This window comes from Schistocerca gregaria, chromosome X (genome assembly GCF_023897955.1).
Source record: "Schistocerca gregaria isolate iqSchGreg1 chromosome X, iqSchGreg1.2, whole genome shotgun sequence".
Taxonomy (NCBI): domain Eukaryota; kingdom Metazoa; phylum Arthropoda; class Insecta; order Orthoptera; family Acrididae; genus Schistocerca; species Schistocerca gregaria.
Window position 1 is genome coordinate 3,793,917 of NC_064931.1, and position 22,232 is coordinate 3,816,148.

Sequence of the window (22,232 nt, forward strand, 5' to 3'; positions counted from 1 at the left end):
GCGAACCTTTCACAATGGGAGTAATGTCTCAAAGTCTTTACGCTTTGATCGTCCCCTGGAAGACCAGTAGTAGTTTCCGAAGCACATCTGGACGCAATATGTAATCTGTGGACTATCAGAGGGTTGATGAAACACAGATATTGCAGCGGGATTGAATACAACAGACACAATGCCCTCTTTTCTCCATGGGGTAATTCTCAAACAGTCTACGCTTTGCTCGTTCCCTGGAAGACCTGCAGTAGTTTCCGATGCACATCTGGAGGCATTCTGTAATCTCTGGACCTTCAAAGTGTGGATTGAAACACAGAAATTGCCTCGGGATTGAATACAACAGTCACCATGCGCACTTTCCTCCATGGGAGTAATGTCTCCAACAGTCTACGCTTTGATCGTTCCCTGGAAGACCTACAGTAGTTTCCGATGCACATCTGGAGGCATTCTGTAATCTCTGGACCTCCAAAGTGTGGATTGAAACACAGAAATTGCCTCGGGATTGAATACAACAGTCACCATGCGCACTTTCCTCCATGGGAGTAATGTCTCCAACAGTCTACGCTTTGATCGTTCCCTGGAAGACCAGTAGTAGTTTCCGATGCACATCTGGAGGCAATCTGTTATCTGTGGACTATCAGAGTGTTGATGAAACACAGAAATTGCATCGGGATTGAATACAACAGTCACCATGCGCACTTTCGTCCATGGGGACAATTCTCAAACAGTCTACGCTTTGATCGTTCCCTTGAAGACCAGTAGTAGATTCCGATGCACATCTGGAATCATTCTGTAATCTGTATACTGTCTGAGTGTTGATGAAACACAGAAATTGCATCGGAATTGAATATAACAGTCAGCATTCGCACTTTCCTCCATTGTAGTAATGTCTCTAACAGTCTACGATTTGATTATTCCCTGGAAGACCAGTAGTAGTTTCCGATGCACATCTGGAAGCATTCTGTAATCTGTGGACTATCTGAGTGTTGATGAACCACAAAAATTGCATCGGAATTGAATATAACAGTCACCATGCGCACTTTCCTCCAAATTAGCAGTGTCTCAAACAGTCTACGCTTTGATCGTTCCCTGGAAGACCAGTAGTACATTCCGATGCACATATGGAGGCATTCTGTAATCTGTGGACCTTCAAAAGTGTAGATGAAACACAATAATTCCATCTGGATTGAATACCCAGTCACCATGAGCACTTACCTCCACGGGAGTAATGTCTCAAACAGTCTACGTTTTGATCGTTCCCTGGAAGACCAGTAGTAGTTTCAGATGCACATCTGGTGGCATGCTGTAATCTGTAGACTATCAGAGTGTTGATGAAACACAGAAATTGCATCGGGATTGAATACAACAGTCACCAAGTGAACTTTCCTCCGTGGGAGTAATGTCTCTAACAGTCTACGCTTTGATCGTTCCCTGGAAGACCAGTAGTAGTTTCCGAAGCACATCTGGAGGAATTCTGTAATCTGTGGAGAATCAGACTGTTGTTGAAACACAGAAATTGCATCGGGATAGAATACAAGTCACCATGTGCACCTTTCACCATGGGAGTAATGTCTCAAAGTCTTTACGCTTTGATCGTCCCCTGGAAGACCAGTAGTAGTTTCCGATGCACATCTGGTGGCATTCTGTAATCTGTCGACTATTTGAGTGTTGATGAAACATAGAAATTGCATCGGGATTGAATACAACAGTCACCATGCGCACTTTCCTCCATGGGAGTAATGTCTCTAATAGTCTACGCTTTGATCGTTCCCTGGAAGACCAGTAGTAGTTTCCGATGCACATCTCGAGGCTTTCTGTAATCTGTGGACTATCAGAGTGTTGATGAAACACAGAAATTGCATAGGGATTGAGTACAACATTCACCATGAACACTTTCCTCCATGGGAATAATGTCTCAAACAGTCTACACTTTGATCGTTAGCTGGAAGCCAGTAGTAGTTTCTGATGCATATCTGGGGGCATTCTGTAATCTGTGGACTATCATAGTGTTGATGAAACACAGAAATTGCATTGGGATTGAATACAACAGTCACCATGCGCACTTTCCTCCATAAAAGTAATGCCTCAAACAGTCTACGCTTTGATCGTTCCCTGGAAGACCTGTAGTAGTTTCCGATGCACATCTGGAGGCATTCTGTAATCTCTGGACCTTCAAAGTGTGGATTGAAACACAGAAATTGCCTCGTGATTGAATACAACAGTCTCCATGCGCACTTTCCTCCATGGGAGTAATGTCTCCAACAGTCTACGCTTTGATCGTTCCCTGGAAGACCAGTAGTAGTTTCCGATGCACATATGGAGGCATTCTGTAATCTGTGGACCTTCAAAAGTGTTGATGAAACACAATAATTGCATCTGGATTGAATACCCAGTCACCATGAGCACTTTCCTCCACGGGAGTAATGTCTCAAACAGTCTACGCTTTGATCGTTCCCTGGAAGACCAGTAGTAGTTTCCGATGCACATCTGGTGGCATTCTGTAATCTGTAGACTATCAGAGTGTTGATGAAACACAGAAATTGCGTCGGGATTGAATACAACAGTCACCAAGTGAACTTTCCTCCGTGGGAGTAATGTCTCAAACAGTCTACGCTTTGATCGTTCCCTGGAAGACCAGTAGTAGTTTCCGAAGCTCATCTGGAGGAATTCTGTAATCTGTGGAGAATCGGACTGTTGTTGAAACACAGAAATTGCATCGGGATTGAATACAACAGTCACCATGCGCACCTTTCATAATGGGAGTAATGTCTCAAAGACTTTACGCTTTGATCGTTCCCTGGAAGACCAGTAGTAGTTTCCGATGCACATCTGGAGGCATTCTGTAATCTCTGGACCTTCAAAGTGTGGATTGAAACACAGAAATTGCCTCGTGATTGAATACAACAGTCTCCATGCGCACTTTCCTCCATGGGAGTAATGTCTCCAACAGTCTACGCTTTGATCGTTCCCTGGAAGACCAGTAGTAGTTTCCGATGCACATATGGAGGCATTCTGTAATCTGTGGACCTTCAAAAGTGTTGATGAAACACAATAATTGCATCTGGATTGAATACCCAGTCACCATGAGCACTTTCCTCCACGGGAGTAATGTCTCAAATAGTCTACGCTTTGATCGTTCCCTGGAAGACCAGTAGTAGTTTCCGATGCACATCTGGTGGCATTCTGTAATCTGTAGACTATCAGAGTGTTGATGAAACACAGAAATTGCGTCGGGATTGAATACAACAGTCACCAAGTGAACTTTCCTCCGTGGGAGTAATGTCTCAAACAGTCTACGCTTTGATCGTTCCCTGGAAGACCAGTAGTAGTTTCCGAAGCTCATCTGGAGGAATTCTGTAATCTGTGGAGAATCGGACTGTTGTTGAAACACAGAAATTGCATCGGGATTGAATACAACAGTCACCATGCGCACCTTTCATAATGGGAGTAATGTCTCAAAGTCTTTACGCTTTGATCGTCCCCTGGAAGACCAGTAGTAGTTTCCGATGCACATCTGGTGGCATTCTGTAATCTGTCGACTATTTGAGTGTTGATGAAACACAGAAATTGCATCGGGATTGAATACAACAGTCACCATGCGCACTTTCCTCCATAAAAGTAATGTCTCAAACAGTCCACGCTTTGATCGTTCCCTGGAAGACCAGTAGTAGTTTCCGAAGCACATGTGGAGGCAATCTGTAATCTGTGGACTATCAGAGTGTTGATGAAACACAGATATTGCAGCGGGATTGAATACAACAGACACCATACCCTCTTTCCTCCATGGGGTAATTCTCAAACAGTCTACGCTTTGATCGTTCCCTTGAAGACCAGTAGTAGTTTCCGATGCTCATCTGGAAGCATTCTGTAATCTGTGGACTATCTGAGTGTTGATGAACCACAGAAATTGCATCGGAATTGAATATAACAGTCACCATGCGCACTTTCCTCCAAGGGAGCAGTGTCTCAAACAGTCTACGCTTTGATCGTTCCCTGGAAGACCAGTAGTAGTTTCCGATGCACATATGGAGGCGTTCTGTAATCTGTGGACTATAAGAGTGTTGATGAAACACATAAATTGCATCGGGATTAAATACAACAGTCATCATGCGCACTTTCCTCCATGGCAGTAATGTCTGTAACAGTCTACGCTTTGTTCATTCCCTGGAAGACCAGTAGTAGTTTCCGATGCACATCTGGAGGCATTCTGTTATCTGTGAACTATCTGAGTGTTGATGAAACACAGAAATTGCGTCGGGATTGAATACAACAGTCACCATGCGCACTTTCCTCCATGGGAGTAACTCTCAAACAGTCTACGCTTTGATATTTCACTGGAAGGCCAGTAGTAGTTTCCGATGCACATCTGGAGGCATTCTGTAATCTTTGGACCTTCAAAGTGTTGATGAAACACAATAATTGCATCTGGATTGAATACCCAGTCACCATGCGCACTTTCCTCCACGGGAGTAATGTCTCAAACAGTCTACGCTTTGATCGCTCCCTGGAAGACCAGAAGTAGTTTCCGATGCACATCTGGAGGCATTCTATAATCTGTGGACTATCAGACTGTTGATGAAACACAGAAATTGCATCGGGATTGAATACAACATTCACCAAGCGCACTTTCCTCCATTGGAGTAATGTCTCAAACAGTCTACGCTTTGATCGCTCCCTGGAAGACCAGTAGTAGTTTCCGAAACACATCTGGAGGCATTCTGTAATCTGTGTACTATCAGAGTGTTGATGAAACACAGAGATTGCATCGGGATTGAATACAACAGTCACCATGCGCACTTTCCTCCATGGATGTAATTCTCAAACAGTCTACGCTTTGATCGTTCCCTGGAAGACCAGTAGTAGTTTCCGATGCACATCTGGAGGCATTCTGTAATCTGTGGACTATCAGAGTGTTGATGGAACACAGAAATGGCATCGGATTCAATACAAAAGTCACCATGCGCACTTTCCTCCATGCGAACAGTGTCTCAAACAGTCTACGCTTTGATCGTTCCCCGGAAGACCAGTAGTAGCTTCCGATGCACATCTGGTGGCATTCTGTAATCTGTGGACTATCAGAGTGTTGATGAAACACAGAAATTGCATCGGGATTGAATACAACAGACATCATGAGCACTTTCCTCCATGGGAGTAATGTCTCAAACAGTCTACGCTTTGATCGTTCCCTGGAAGACCAGCAGTAGTTTCCGATGCACATCTGGAGGCATTCTGTAATCTGTGGACTATCAGACTGTTGATGAAACACAGAAATTGCATCGGGATTGACTACAGTCACCAAGTGCACTTTCCTCCGTGGGAGTAATGTCTCAAACAGTCTACGCTTTGATCGTTCCCTGGAAGACCAGTAGTAGTTTCCGAAGCACATCTGGAGGAATTCTGTAATCTGTGGAGTATCAGAGTGTTGATGAAACACAGAAATTGCATCGGGATTGAATACCCAGTCACCATGCGCACTTTCCTCCACGGGAGTAAAGTCTCAAACAGTCTACGCTTTGATCATTCCCTGGAAGACCAGTAGTAGTTTCCGATGCACATCTGGAAGCATTCTGTAATCTGTGGACTATCTGAGTGTTGATGAATCACAGAAATTGCATCGGAATTGAATATAACTGTCACCATGCGCACTTTCCTCCATGGGAGTAACCCTGAAACAGTCTACGGTTTGATCGTTCCCTAGAAGACCAGTAGTAGTTTCAGATGCACATCTGGAGGCATTCTGTAATCTGTGGACTATCAGAGTGTTGATGAAAGACAGATATTGCATCAGGATTCAATACAACAGTCACCATGCGCACTGTCCTCCAAGGGAGCAGTGTCTCAAACAGTCTACGATTTGATCCTTCCCTGGAAGACCAGTAGTAGTTTCTGATGCACATCTGGAGGCATTCTGTAATCTGTGGACCTTCAAAGTTTTGATGAAACACAATAATTGCATCGGGATTGAATACAACAGTCACCATGCGCACTTTCCTCCATGGTAGTATTGTCTCAAACAGTCTACGCTTTGATCGTTCCCTGGAAGACCAGTGTTTGTTGCCGATGCACATCTGGAGGCATTCTGTAATCTGTGGACTATCAGAGTGTTGATGAAACACAGAAATTGCATCGGGATTTAATACAACAGCTACCATGCACACATTCCTCCATAAACGTAATGTCTCGAACAGTCTACACTTTGATCATTCCCTGGAAGACCAGTAGTAGTCTCCGATGCACATCTGGAGGCATTCTGTAATCTGTGGACTATCTGAGTGTTAATGAAACACAGAAATTGCGACAGGATTGAATACAACAGTCACCATGCGCACTTTCCTCCATGGGAATAATGTCTCAAAGAGTCTACGCTTTGATAGTTCCCTGGAAGAACAGTAGTAGTTTCCGATGCACATCTCGAGGCTTTCTGTAATCTGTGGACTATCAGACTGTTGATGAAACACAGAAATTGCATCGGGATTGAATACAACAGTCACCATGCGAACCTTTCACAATGGGAGTAATGTCTCAAAGTCTTTACGCTTTGATCGTCCCCTGGAAGACCAGTAGTAGTTTCCGAAGCACATCTGGACGCAATATGTAATCTGTGGACTATCAGAGGGTTGATGAAACACAGATATTGCAGCGGGATTGAATACAACAAACACAATGCCCTCTTTCCTCCATGGGGTAATTCTCAAACAGTCTACGCTTTGCTCGTTCCCTGGAAGACCTGCAGTAGTTTCCGATGCACATCTGGAGGCATTCTGTAATCTCTGGACCTTCAAAGTGTGGATTGAAACACAGAAATTGCCTCGGGATTGAATACAACAGGCACCATGCGCACTTTCCTCCATGGGAGTAATGTCTCCAACAGTCTACGCTTTGATCGTTCCCTGGAAGACCTGCAGTAGTTTCCGATGCACATCTGGAGGCATTCTGTAATCTCTGGACCTCCAAAGTGTGGATTGAAACACAGAAATTGCCTCGGGATTGAATACAACAGTCACCATGCGCACTTTCCTCCATGGGAGTAATGTCTCCAACAGTCTACGCTTTGATCGTTCCCTGGAAGACCAGTAGTAGTTTCCGATGCACATCTGGAGGCAATCTGTTATCTGTGGACTATCAGAGTGTTGATGAAACACAGAAATTGCATCGGGATTGAATACAACAGTCACCATGCGCACTTTCGTCCATGGGGACAATTCTCAAACAGTCTACGCTTTGATCGTTCCCTTGAAGACCAGTAGTAGATTCCGATGCACATCTGGAATCAACCTGTAATCTGTATACTGTCTGAGTGTTGATGAAACACAGAAATTGCATCGGAATTGAATATAACAGTCAGCATTCGCACTTTCCTCCATTGTAGTAATGTCTCTAACAGTCTACGATTTGATTATTCCCTGGAAGACCAGTAGTAGTTTCCGATGCACATCTGGAAGCATTCTGTAATCTGTGGACTATCTGAGTGTTGATGAACCACAAAAATTGCATCGGAATTGAATATAACAGTCACCATGCGCACTTTCCTCCAAATTAGCAGTGTCTCAAACAGTCTACGCTTTGATCGTTCCCTGGAAGACCAGTAGTACATTCCGATGCACATATGGAGGCATTCTGTAATCTGTGGACCTTCAAAAGTGTAGTTGAAACACAATAATTCCATCTGGATTGAATACCCAGTCACCATGAGCACTTACCTCCACGGGAGTAATGTCTCAAACAGTCTACGTTTTGATCGTTCCCTGGAAGACCAGTAGTAGTTTCAGATGCACATCTGGTGGCATGCTGTAATCTGTAGACTATCAGAGTGTTGATGAAACACAGAAATTGCATCGGGATTGAATACAACAGTCACCAAGTGAACTTTCCTCCGTGGGAGTAATGTCTCTAACAGTCTACGCTTTGATCGTTCCCTGGAAGACCAGTAGTAGTTTCCGAAGCACATCTGGAGGAATTCTGTAATCTGTGGAGAATCAGACTGTTGTTGAAACACAGAAATTGCATCGGGATAGAATACAAGTCACCATGTGCACCTTTCACCATGGGAGTAATGTCTCAAAGTCTTTACGCTTTGATCGTACCCTGGAAGACCAGTAGTAGTTTCCGATGCACATCTGGTGGCATTCTGTAATCTGTCGACTATTTGAGTGTTGATGAAACATAGAAATTGCATCGGGATTGAATACAACAGTCACCATGCGCACTTTCCTCCATGGGAGTAATGTCTCTAACAGTCTACGCTTTGATCGTTCCCTGGAAGACCAGTAGTAGTTTCCGATGCACATCTCGAGGCTTTCTGTAATCTGTGGACTATCAGAGTGTTGATGAAACACAGAAATTGCATAGTTATTAAGTACAACATTCACCATGAACACTTTCCTCCATGGGAATAATGTCTCAAACAGTCTACACTTTGATCGTTAGCTGGAAGCCAGTAGTAGTTTCTGATGCATATCTGGGGGCATTCTGTAATCTGTGGACTATCATAGTGTTGATGAAACACAGAAATTGCATCGGGATTGAATACAACAGTCACCATGCGCACTTTCCTCCATAAAAGTAATGCCTCAAACAGTCTACGCTTTGATCGTTCCCTGGAAGACCTGTAGTAGTTTCCGATGCACATCTGGAGGCATTCTGTAATCTCTGGACCTTCAAAGTGTGGATTGAAACACAGAAATTGCCTCGTGATTGAATACAACAGTCACCATGCGCACTTTCCTCCATGGGAGTAATGTCTCCAACAGTCTACGCTTTGATCGTTCCCTGGAAGACCAGTAGTAGTTTCCGATGCACATATGGAGGCATTCTGTAATCTGTGGACCTTCAAAAGTGTTGATGAAACACAATAATTGCATCTGGATTGAATACCCAGTCACCATGCGCACTTTCCTCCATGGGAGTAATGTCTCTAACAGTCTACGCTTTGATCGTTCCCTGGAAGACCAGTAGTAGTTTCCGATGCACATCTGGAGGCATTCTGTAATCTGTGGACCTTCAAAGTGTTGATGAGACACAGAAATTGCATCGGGATTGAATACAACAGTCACCATGCGCACTTTCCTCCATGGGAGTAATGTCTCAAACAGTGTATGCTTTGATCGTTCCCAGGAAGACCAGTAGTAGTTTCCGATGCACATCTGGTGGCATTCTGTAATCTGTAGACTATCAGAGTGTTGATGAAACACAGAAATTGCGTCGGGATTGAATACAACAGTCACCAAGTGAACTTTCCTCCGTGGGAGTAATGTCTCAAACAGTCTACGCTTTGATCGTTCCCTGGAAGACCAGTAGTAGTTTCCGAAGCTCATCTGGAGGAATTCTGTAATCTGTGGAGAATCGGACTGTTGTTGAAACACAGAAATTGCATCGGGATTGAATACAACAGTCACCATGCGCACCTTTCATAATGGGAGTAATGTCTCAAAGTCTTTACGCTTTGATCGTCCCCTGGAAGACCAGTAGTAGTTTCCGATGCACATCTGGTGGCATTCTGTAATCTGTCGACTATTTGAGTGTTGATGAAACACAGAAATTGCATCGAGATTGAATACAACAGTCACCATGCGCACTTTCCTCCATAAAAGTAATGTCTCAAACAGTCCACGCTTTGATCGTTCCCTGGAAGACCAGTAGTAGTTTCCGAAGCACATGTGGAGGCAATCTGTAATCTGTGGACTATCAGAGTGTTGATGAAACACAGATATTGCAGCGGGATTGAATACAACAGACACCATACCCTCTTTCCTCCATGGGGTAATTCTCAAACAGTCTACGCTTTGATCGTTCCCTTGAAGACCAGTAGTAGTTTCCGATGCTCATCTGGAAGCATTCTGTAATCTGTGGACTATCTGAGTGTTGATGAACCACAGAAATTGCATCGGAATTGAATATAACAGTCACCATGCGCACTTTCCTCCAAGGGAGCAGTGTCTCAAACAGTCTACGCTTTGATCGTTCCCTGGAAGACCAGTAGTAGTTTCCGATGCACATATGGAGGCGTTCTGTAATCTGTGGACTATAAGAGTGTTGATGAAACACATAAATTGCATCGGGATTAAATACAACAGTCATCATGCGCACTTTCCTCCATGGCAGTAATGTCTGTAACAGTCTACGCTTTGTTCATTCCCTGGAAGACCAGTAGTAGTTTCCGATGCACATCTGGAGGCATTCTGTTATCTGTGAACTATCTGAGTGTTGATGAAACACAGAAATTGCGTCGGGATTGAATACAACAGTCACCATGCGCACTTTCCTCCATGGGGGTAACTCTCAAACAGTCTACGCTTTGATATTTCACTGGAAGGCCAGTAGTAGTTTCCGATGCACATCTGGAGGCATTCTGTAATCTTTGGACCTTCAAAGTGTGTATTGAAACACAGAAATTGCTTCGGGATTGAATACAAAAGTCACCATGCGCACTTTCCACCATGGGAGTAATGTCTCAAACAGTCTACGCTTTGATCGTTCCCTGGAAGACCAGTAGTAGTTACCGATGCACATCTGGAGGCATTCTGTAATCTGTGGACTCTCAGAGTGTTGATGAAACACAGAAATTGCATCGGGATTGAATACAACGGTCACAATGCGCACTTTCCTCCATGGGAGTAATCTCTCAAACAGTCTACGATTTGATCGTTCCCCGGAAGACCAGCAGTAGTTTCCGATGCACATCTGGAAGCATTCTGTAATCTGTGGTCTATCAGACTGTTGATAAAACACAGAAATTGCATCGGGATTGACTACAGTCCCCAAGTGCACTTTCCTCCGTCTGAGTAATGTCTCAAACAGTCTACGCTTTGATCGTTCCCTGGAAGACCAGTAGTAGTTCCGATGCACATCTGGAGGCATTCTGTAATCAGTGGACTGTAAGAGTGTTGATGAAACACAGAAATTGCATCGGGATTGAATACAACAGTCGCCATGCGCACTTTCCTCCACGGGAGGTATGTCTCAAACTGACTATGCTTTGATCGTTCTCTGGAAGACCAGTAGTAGTTTCCGATGCACATCTGGTGGCATTCTGTAATCTGTGTACTATCAGAGTGTTGAGGAAACACAAAAATTGCATCGGAATTGAATACAACAGGCACCATGCGCACTTTCCTCCATGGAAGTAATGTCTCTAACAGTCTACGATTTGATCGTTCCTTGGAAGACCAGTAGTAGTTTCCTATGCACATCTGCAGGCGTTCTGTAATCTGTGGACTATCAGAGTGCTGATGAAACACAGAAATTGCATCGTGATTGAATACAATAGTCACCATGAGAACGTTCCTCCATGGGAGTAATGTCTAAAATATTCTATGCTTTGATCGTTCCCTGGAAGACCAGTAGTAGTTTCCGATGCTCATCTTGAGGCATTCTGTAATCTGTGGACTATCAGAGTGTTAATGAAACACAGAAATTGCATCGGGACTGAATTCAACAGTCACCATTCGCACTTTCCTTTATGGGAGTAATGACTCAAACAGTCTACGTTTTGATCGTTCCGTGGAAGACCAGTAGTAGTTTCCGATGCACATCTGAAGACAATCTTTAATCTGTGGACTATCAGAGTGTTGATGAAACACAGAAATTGCATCGGGATTGAATACAACAGTCACCATGCGCACTTTCCTCCATGGGAGTAATGTCTCCAACAGTCTACGCTTTGATCGTTCCCTGGAAGACCAGTAGTGGTTTACGATGCACATCTGGAGGCATTCTGTAACCTCTGGACCTTCAAATTGTGGATTGAAACACAGAAATTGCCTCGGGATTGAATACAACAGTCACCATGCGCACTTTCCTCCATGGGAGTAATGTCTCCAACAGTCTACGCTTTGATCGTTCCCTGGAAGACCAGTAGTGGTTTACGATGCACATCTGGAGGCATTCTGTAACCTCTGGACCTTCAAATTGTGGATTGAAACACAGAAATTGCCTCGGGATTGAATACAACAGTCACCATGCGCACTTTCCTCCATGGGAGTAATGTCTCCAACAGTCTACGCTTTGATCGTTCCCTGGAAGACCAGTAGTGGTTTACGATGCACATCTGGAGGCATTCTGTAACCTCTGGACCTTCAAATTGTGGATTGAAACACAGAAATTGCCTCGGGATTGAATACAACAGTCACCATGCGCACTTTCCTCCATGGGAGTAATGTCTCCAACAGTCTACGCTTTGATCGTTCCCTGGAAGACCAGTAGTAGTTTCCGATGCACATCTGGAGGCAATCTGTTATCTGTGGACTATCAGAGTGTTGATGAAACACAGAAATTGCATCGGGATTGAATACAACAGTCACCATGCGCACTTTCCTCCATGGGGATAATTCTCAAACAGTCTACGCTTAGATCGTTCCCTTGAAGACCAGTAGTAGTTTCCGATGCACATCTGGAAGCATTCTGTAATCTGTGGACTATCTGAGTGTTGATGAACCACAGAAATTGCATCGGAATTGAATATAACAGTCACCATGCGCACTTTCCTCCAAATTAGCAGTGTCTTAAACAGTCTACGCTTTGATCGTTCCCTGGAAGACCAGTAGTAGTTTCCGATGCACATATGGAGGCATTCTGTAATCTGTGGACTATCATAGTGTTGATGAAACACAGAAATTGCATCGGGATTGAAAACAACAGTCACCATGCGCACTTTCCTCCATGAAAGTAATGTCTCAAACAGTCTACGCTTTGATAGTTCCCTGGAAGACCAGTAGTAGTTTCCGAAGCACATCTGGAGGCAATCTGTAATCTGTGGACTATCAGAGTGTTAATGAAACACAGATACTGCCGCGGGATTGAATACAACAGACACCATGCCCTCATTCCTACATGGGGTAATTCTCAAACAGTCTACGCTTTGATCGTTCCCTGGAAGACCTGTAGTAGTTTCCGATGCACATCTGGTGGCATTCTGTAATCTGTAGACTATCAGAGTGTTGATGAAACACAGAAATTGCATCGGGATTGAATACAACTGTCACCAAGTGAACTTTCCTCCAGGGGAGTAATGTCTCAAACAGTCTACGCTTTGATCGTTCCCTGGAAGACCAGTAGTAGTTTCCGAAGCACATCTGGAGGAATTCTGTAATCTGTGGAGAATCAGAGTGTTGATGAAACAGAGAAATTGCATCGGGATTGAATACAACAGTCACCATGCGCACTTTCCTCCATGGGAGTAATGTCTCAAACAGTCTACGCTTTGATCGTTCCCTGGAAGACCAGTAGTGGTTTACGATGCACATCTGGAGGCATTCTGTAACCTCTGGACCTTCAAATTGTGGATTGAAACACAGAAATTGCCTCGGGATTGAATACAACAGTCACCATGCGCACTTTCCTCCATGGGAGTAATGTCTCCAACAGTCTACGCTTTGATCGTTCCCTGGAAGACCAGTAGTGGTTTACGATGCACATCTGGAGGCATTCTGTAACCTCTGGACCTTCAAATTGTGGATTGAAACACAGAAATTGCCTCGGGATTGAATACAACAGTCACCATGCGCACTTTCCTCCATGGGAGTAATGTCTCCAACAGTCTACGCTTTGATCGTTCCCTGGAAGACCAGTAGTGGTTTACGATGCACATCTGGAGGCATTCTGTAACCTCTGGACCTTCAAATTGTGGATTGAAACACAGAAATTGCCTCGGGATTGAATACAACAGTCACCATGCGCACTTTCCTCCATGGGAGTAATGTCTCCAACAGTCTACGCTTTGATCGTTCCCTGGAAGACCAGTAGTAGTTTCCGATGCACATCTGGAGGCAATCTGTTATCTGTGGACTATCAGAGTGTTGATGAAACACAGAAATTGCATCGGGATTGAATACAACAGTCACCATGCGCACTTTCCTCCATGGGGATAATTCTCAAACAGTCTACGCTTAGATCGTTCCCTTGAAGACCAGTAGTAGTTTCCGATGCACATCTGGAAGCATTCTGTAATCTGTGGACTATCTGAGTGTTGATGAACCACAGAAATTGCATCGGAATTGAATATAACAGTCACCATGCGCACTTTCCTCCAAATTAGCAGTGTCTTAAACAGTCTACGCTTTGATCGTTCCCTGGAAGACCAGTAGTAGTTTCCGATGCACATATGGAGGCATTCTGTAATCTGTGGACTATCATAGTGTTGATGAAACACAGAAATTGCATCGGGATTGAAAACAACAGTCACCATGCGCACTTTCCTCCATAAAAGTAATGTCTCAAACAGTCTACGCTTTGATAGTTCCCTGGAAGACCAGTAGTAGTTTCCGAAGCACATCTGGAGGCAATCTGTAATCTGTGGACTATCAGAGTGTTAATGAAACACAGATACTGCCGCGGGATTGAATACAACAGACACCATGCCCTCATTCCTACATGGGGTAATTCTCAAACAGTCTACGCTTTGATCGTTCCCTGGAAGACCTGTAGTAGTTTCCGATGCACATCTGGTGGCATTCTGTAATCTGTAGACTATCAGAGTGTTGATGAAACACAGAAATTGCATCGGGATTGAATACAACTGTCACCAAGTGAACTTTCCTCCAGGGGAGTAATGTCTCAAACAGTCTACGCTTTGATCGTTCCCTGGAAGACCAGTAGTAGTTTCCGAAGCACATCTGGAGGCATTCTGTAATCTGTGGACTATCAGAGTGTTGATGAAACACAGAAATTGCATCGGTATTGAATACAACAGCCACCATGCGCACTTTCCTCCATGGGGTTAATTCTCAAACAGTCTATGCTTTGATCGTTCCCTGGAAGGCCAGTAGCAGTTTCCGATGCACAACTGGAGGCATTCTGTAATCTGTGTACCTTCAAAGTGTGTATTGAAACACAGAAATTGCCTCGGGATTGAAAACAAAAGTCACCATGCGCACTTTCCACCATGGGAGTAATGTCTCAAACAGTCTACGCTTTGATCGTTCCCTGGAAGACCAGTAGTAGTTACCGATGCTCATCTGGAGGCATTCTGTAATCTGTGGACTATCATAGTGTTGATGAAACACAGAAATTGCATCGGGATTGAAAACAACAGTCACCATGCGCACTTTCCTCCATAAAAGTAATGGGTCAAACAGTCTACGCTTTGATCGTTCCCTGGAAGACCTGTAGTAGTTTCCGATGCACATCTGGCGGCATTCTGTAATCTGTAGACTATCAGAGTGTTGATGAAACACAGAAATTGCATCGGGATTGAATACAACTGTCACCAAGTGAACTTTCCTCCAGGGGAGTAATGTCTCAAACAGTCTACGCTTTGATCGTTCCCTGGAAGATCAGTAGTAGTTTCCGATGCACATCTGGAGGCATTCTGTAATCTGTGAAGTATCTGAGTGTTGATGAAACACAGAAATTGCGTCGTAATTGAATACAACAGTCACCATGCGCCCTTTTCTCCATGGAAGTAATGTATCAAACAGTCTACGCCTTGATCGTTCCCTTGAAGACCAGTAGTAGTTTCCGATGCTCATCTGGAGGCAATCTGTAATCTGTGGACTATCAGAGTGTTGATGAAACACAGAAATGGCATCGGGATTCAATACAACTATCACCATGCGCACTTTCCTCCATGCGAACAGTGTCTCAAACAGTCTACGCTTTGATCGTTCCCTGGAAGACCAGTAGTAGTTTCCGATGCACATCTGGTGGCATTCTGTAATCTGTGGACTATCAGAGTATTGATGAAACACAGAAATTGCATCGGGATTGAATACAACAGTCACCATTCCCACTTTCCTTTATTGGAGTAATGACTCAAACAGTCTACGTTTTGATCGTTCCCGGGAAGACCAGTAGTAGTTTCCGATGCACATCTGAAGACAATCTGTAATCTGTGGACTATCAGAGTGTTGATGAAACACAGAAATTGCATCGGGATTGAATACAACAGTCACCATGCGCACTTTCCTCTATGGGAGTAATGTCTCATACAGTCTACGATTTGATCGTTCCCTGGAAGAGCAGTAGTAGTTAACGATGCACATCTGGAGGCATTCTGTAATCTGTGGACTATCAGACTGTTGATGAAACACAGAAATTGCATCGGGATTGAATACAACAGTCGCCATGCGCACTTTCCTCCACGGGAGGTATGTCTCAAACTGACTACGCTTTGATCGTTCCCTGGAAGACCAGTAGTAGTTTCCGATGCACATCTGGTGGCATTCTGTAATCTGTGGACTATCAGAGTGTTGATGAAACACAAAAATTGCATCAGAATTGAATACAACAGGCACCATGCGCTCTTTCTTCCATGGGAGTAATGTCTCTAACAGTCTACGATATGATCGTTCCCTGGAAGACCAGTAGTAGTTTCCTATGCACATCTGCAGGCGTTCTGTAATCTGTGGACTATCAGAGTGCTGATGAAACACAGAAATTGCATCGGGATTGAATACAACAGTCACCATGGGAACGTTTCTCCATGGGAGTAATGTCTCAAACAGTCTATGCTTTGATCGTTCCCTGGAAGACCAGTAGTAGTTTCCGATGCTCATCTTGAGGCATTCTGTAATCTGTGGACTATCAGAGTGTTAATGAAACACAGAAATTGCATCGGGACTGAATACAACAGTCACCATTCGCACTTTCCTTTATGGGAGTAATGACTCAAACAGTCTACGTTTTGATCGTTCCCTGGAAGACCAGTAGTAGTTTCCGATGCACATCTGAAGACAATCTGTAGTCTGTGGACTATCAGAGTGTTGATGAAGCACAGAAATTGCATCGGGATTGAATACAACAGTCACCATGCGCACTTTCCTCCATGGGAGTAATGTCTCATACAGTCTAGGATTTGATCGTTCCCTGGAAGAGCAGTAGTAGTTTACGATGCACATCTGGAGGCTTTCTGTAATCTGTGGACTATCAGACTGTTGATGAAACACAGAAATTGCATCGGGATTGAGTACAACAGTCACCATGCCCACTTTCCTCCATGGGAATAATGTCTCAAACAGTCTACGCTTTGATCGTTAGCTGGAAGTCAGTAGTAGTTTCTGATGCATATCTGGAGGCATTCTGTAATCTGTGGACTATCATAGTGTTGATGAAACACAGAAATTGCATCGGGATTGAATACAACAGTCACCATGCGCACTTTCCTCCATAAAAGTAATTTCTCAAACAGTCTACGCATTGATCGTTCCCTGGAAGACCAGTAGTAGTTTCCGAAGCACATCTGGAGGCAATCTGAAATCTGTGGACTATCAGAGTGATGATGAAACACAGATATTGGAGCGGGATTGAATACAACAGACACCATGCCCTCTTTCCTCCATGGGGTAATTCTCAAACAGTCTACGCTTTGATCGTTCCCTGGGAGACCTATAGTAGTTTCCGATGCACATCTGGAGGCATTCTGTAATCTCTGGACCTTCAAAGTGTGGATTGAAACACAGAAATTGCCTCGGGATTGAATACAACAGTCACCATGCGCACTTTCCTCCATGGGAGTAATGTCTCCAACAGTCTACGCTTTGATCGTTCCCTGGAAGACAAGTAGTAGTTTCCGATGCACATCTGGAGGCAATCTGTTATCTGTGGACTATCAGAGTGTTGATGAAACACAGAAATTGCATCGGGATTGAATACAACAGTCACCATGCGCACTTTCCTCCATGGGGATAATTCTCAAACAGTCTACGCTTTGATCGTTCCCTGGAAGGCCAGTAGTAGTTTCCGATGCACATCTGGAGGCATTCTGTTATCTGTGGACTATCTGAGTGTTGATGAAACACAGAAATTGCGTCGGGATTTAATACTACAGTCACCATGCGCACTTTCCTCCATGGAAGTAATGTCTCAAACAGTCTACGCTTTGATCGTTCCCTCGAAGACCAGTAGTAGTTTCCGATGCACATCTGGAGGCATTCTGTAATCTGTGGTCTATCAGACTGTTGATGAAACACAGAAATTGCATCGGGATTGAATATAACAGTCAGCATTCGCACTTTCCTCCATTGTAGTAATGTCTCTAACAGTCTACGTTTTGATTATTCCCTGGAAGACCAGTAGTAGTTTCCGATGCACATCTGGAAGCATTCTGTAATCTGTGGACTATCTGAGTGTTGATGAACCACAGAAATTGCATCGGAATTGAATATAACAGTCACCATGCGCACTTTCCTCCAAGGGAGCAGTGTCTCAAACAGTCTACGCTTTGATCGTTCCCTGGAAGACCAGTAGTAGTTTCCGATGCACATATGGAGGCATTCTGTAATCTGTGGACTTTCAAAGTGTTGATGAAACACAATAATTGCATCTGGATTGAATACCAAGTCACCATGCGCACTTTCCTCCACGGGAGCAATGTCTCAAACAGTCTACGCTTTGATCGTTCCCTGGGAGACCAGTAGTAGTTCCGATGCACGTCTCGTGGCATTCTGTAATCTGTGTAGTATCAGAGTGTTGATGAAACACAGAAATAGAATCGGGATTGAATACAACAGTCACCATGCGCACTTTCCACCATGGGAGTAATGTCTCAAACAGTCTACGCTTTGATCGTTCCCTGGAAGACCAGTAGTAGTTTCCGATGTACATCTGGTAGCATTCTGTAATCTGTGGACTATCAAAGTGTTGATGAAACACAAAAATTGCATCGGAATTGAATACAACAGGCACCATGCGCACTTTCCTCCATGGGAGTAATGTCTCTAACAGTCTACGATTTGATCGTTCCCTGGAAGACCAGTAGTAGTTTCCTATGCACATCTGCAGGCGCTCTGTAATCTGTGGACTATCAGAGTGCTGATGAAACACAGAGATTGCATTGGGATTGAATACAACAGTCACCATGAGAACGTTCCTCCATGGGAGTAATGTCTCAAACAGTCTATGCTTTGATCGTTCCCTGGAAGACCAGTAGTAGTTTCCGATGCTCATCTTGAGGCATTCTGTAATCTGTGGACTATCAGAGTGTTAATGAAACACAGAAATTGCATCGGGACTGAATACAACAGTCACCATTCGCACTTTCCTTTATGGGAGTAATGACTCAAACAGTCTACGTTTTGATCGTTCCCGGGAAGACCAGTAGTAGTTTCCGATGCACATCTGAAGACAATCTGTAATCTGTGGACTATCAGAGTGTTGATGAAACACAGAAATTGCATCGGGATTGAATACAACAGTCACCATGCGCACTTTCCTCCATGGGAGTAATGTCTCATACAGTCTACGTTTTGATCGTTCCCTGGAAGAGCAGTAGTAGTTTACGATGCACATCTGGAGGCATTCTGTAATCTGTGGACTATCAGACTGTTGATGAAACACAGAAATTGCATCGGGATTGAATACAACAGTCACCATGCGCACTTTCCTCCATGGGAGTAATGTCTCATACAGTCTACGTTTTGATCGTTCCCTGGAAGAGCAGTTGTAGTTTACGATGCACATCTGGAGGCATTCTGTAATCTGTGGACTATCAGACTGTTGATGAAACACAGAAATTGCATCGGGATTGAGTACAACAATCACCATGCCCACTTTCCTCCATGGGAATAATGTCTCAAACAGTCTACGCTTTGATCGTTAGCTGGAAGTCAGTAGTAGTTTCTGATGCATATCTGGAGGCATTCTGTAAACTGTGGACTATCATAGTGTTGATGAAACACAGAAATTGCATCGGGATTGAATACAACAGTCACCATGCGCACTTTCCTCCATAAAGGTAATGTCTCAAACAGTCTACGCATTGATCGTTCCCTGGAAGACCAGTAGTAGTTTCCGAAGCACATCTGGAGGCAATCTGAAATCTGTGGACTATCAGAGTGATGATGAAACACAGATATTGGAGCGGGATTGAATACAACAGACACCATGAACTCTTTCCTCCATGGGGTAATTCTCAAACAGTCTACGCTTTGATCGTTCCCTGGGAGACCTATAGTAGTTTCCGATGCACATCTGGAGGCATTCTGTAATCTCTGGACCTTCAAAGTGTGGATTGAAACACAGAAATTGCCTCGGGACTGAATACAACAGTCACCATGCGCATTTTCCTCCATGGGAGTAATGTCTCCAACAGTCTACGCTTTGATCGTTCCCTGGAAGACAAGTAGTAGTTTCCGATGCACATCTGGAGGCAATCTGTTTTCTGAGGACTATCAGAGTGTTGATGAAACACAGAAATAGCATCGGGATTGAAAACAACAGTCACCATGCGCACTTTCCTCCATGGGGATAATTCTCAAACAGTCTACGCTTTGATCGTTCCCAGGAAGGCCAGTAGTAGTTTCCGATGCACATCTGGAGGCATTCTGTAATCTGTGGACTATCTGAGTGTTGATGAAACACACAAATTGCGTCGGGATTTAATACAACAGTCACCATGCGCACTTTCCTCCATGGAAGTAATGTCTCAAACAGTCTACGCTTTGATCGTTCCCTCGAAGACCAGTAGTAGTTTCCGATGCACATCTGGAGGCATTCTGTAATCTGTGGTCTATCAGACTGTTGATGAAACACAAAAAATTGCATCGGGATTGAATATAACAGTCAGCTTTCGCACTTTCCTCCATTGTAGTAATGTCTCTAACAGTCTACGATTTGATTATTCCCTGGAAGACCAGTAGTAGTTTCCGATGCACATGTGGAAGCATTCTGTAATCTGTGGACTATCTGAGTGTTGATGAACCACAGAAATTGCATCGGAATTGAATATAACAGTCACCATGCGCACTTTCCTCCAAGGGAGCAGTGTCTCAAACAGTCTACGCTTTGATCGTTCCCAGGAAGGCCAGTAGTAGTTTCCGATGCACATCTGGAGGCATTCTGTAATCTGTGGTCTATCAGACTGTTGATGAAACACAGAAATTGCATCGGGATTGAATATAACAGTCAGCATTCGCACTTTCCTCCATTGTAGTAATGTCTCTAACAGTCTACGTTTTGATTATTCCCTGGAAGACCAGTAGTAGTTTCCGATGCACATCTGGAAGCATTCTGTAATCTGTGGACTATCTGAGTGTTGATGAACCACAGAAATTGCATCGGAATTGAATATAACAGTCACCATGCGCACTTTCCTCCAAGGGAGCAGTGTCTCAAACAGTCTACGCTTTGATCGTTCCCTGGAAGACCAGTAGTAGTTTCCGATGCACATATGGAGGCATTCTGTAATCTGTGGACTTTCAAAGTGTTGATGAAACACAATAATTGCATCTGGATTGAATACCAAGTCACCATGCGCACTTTCCTCCACGGGAGCAATGTCTCAAACAGTCTACGCTTTGATCGTTCACTGGAATACCAGTAGTAGTTTCCGATGCACATCTGGTGGCATTCTGTAATCTGTAGACTATCAGATTGTTGATGAAACACAGAAATAGAATCGGGATTGAATACAACAGTCACCATGCGCACTTTCCACCATGGGAGTAATGTCTCAAACAGTCTACGCTTTGATCGTTCCCTGGAAGACCAGTACTAGTTTCCGATGTACATCTGGTAGCATTCTGTAATCTGTGGACTATCAGAGTGTTGATGAAACACAAAAATTGCATCGGAATTGAATACAACAGGCACCATGCGCACTTTCCTCCATGGGAGTAATGTCTCTAACAGTCTACGATTTGATCGTTCCCTGGAAGACCAGTAGTAGTTTCCTATGCACATCTGCAGGCGTTCTGTAATCTGTGGACTATCAGAGTGCTGATGAAACACAGAGATTGCATTGGGATTGAATACAACAGTCACCATGAGAACGTTCCTCCATGGGAGTAATGTCTCAAACAGTCTATGCTTTGATCGTTCCCTGGAAGACCAGTAGTAGTTTCCGATGCTCATCTTGAGGCATTCTGTAATCTGTGGACTATCAGAGTGTTAATGAAACACAGAAATTGCATCGGGACTGAATACAACAGTCACCATTCGCACTTTCCTTTATGGGAGTAATGACTCAAACAGTCTACGTTTTGATCGTTCCCGGGAAGACCAGTAGTAGTTTCCGATGCACATCTGAAGACAATCTGTAATCTGTGGACTATCAGAGTGTTGATGAAACACAGAAATTGCATCGGGATTGAATACAACAGTCACCATGCGCACTTTCCTCCATGGGAGTAATGTCTCATACAGTCTACGTTTTGATCGTTCCCTGGAAGAGCAGTAGTAGTTTACGATGCACATCTGGAGGCATTCTGTAATCTGTGGACTATCAGACTGTTGATGAAACACAGAAATTGCATCGGGATTGAATACAACAGTCACCATGCGCACTTTCCTCCATGGGAGTAATGTCTCAT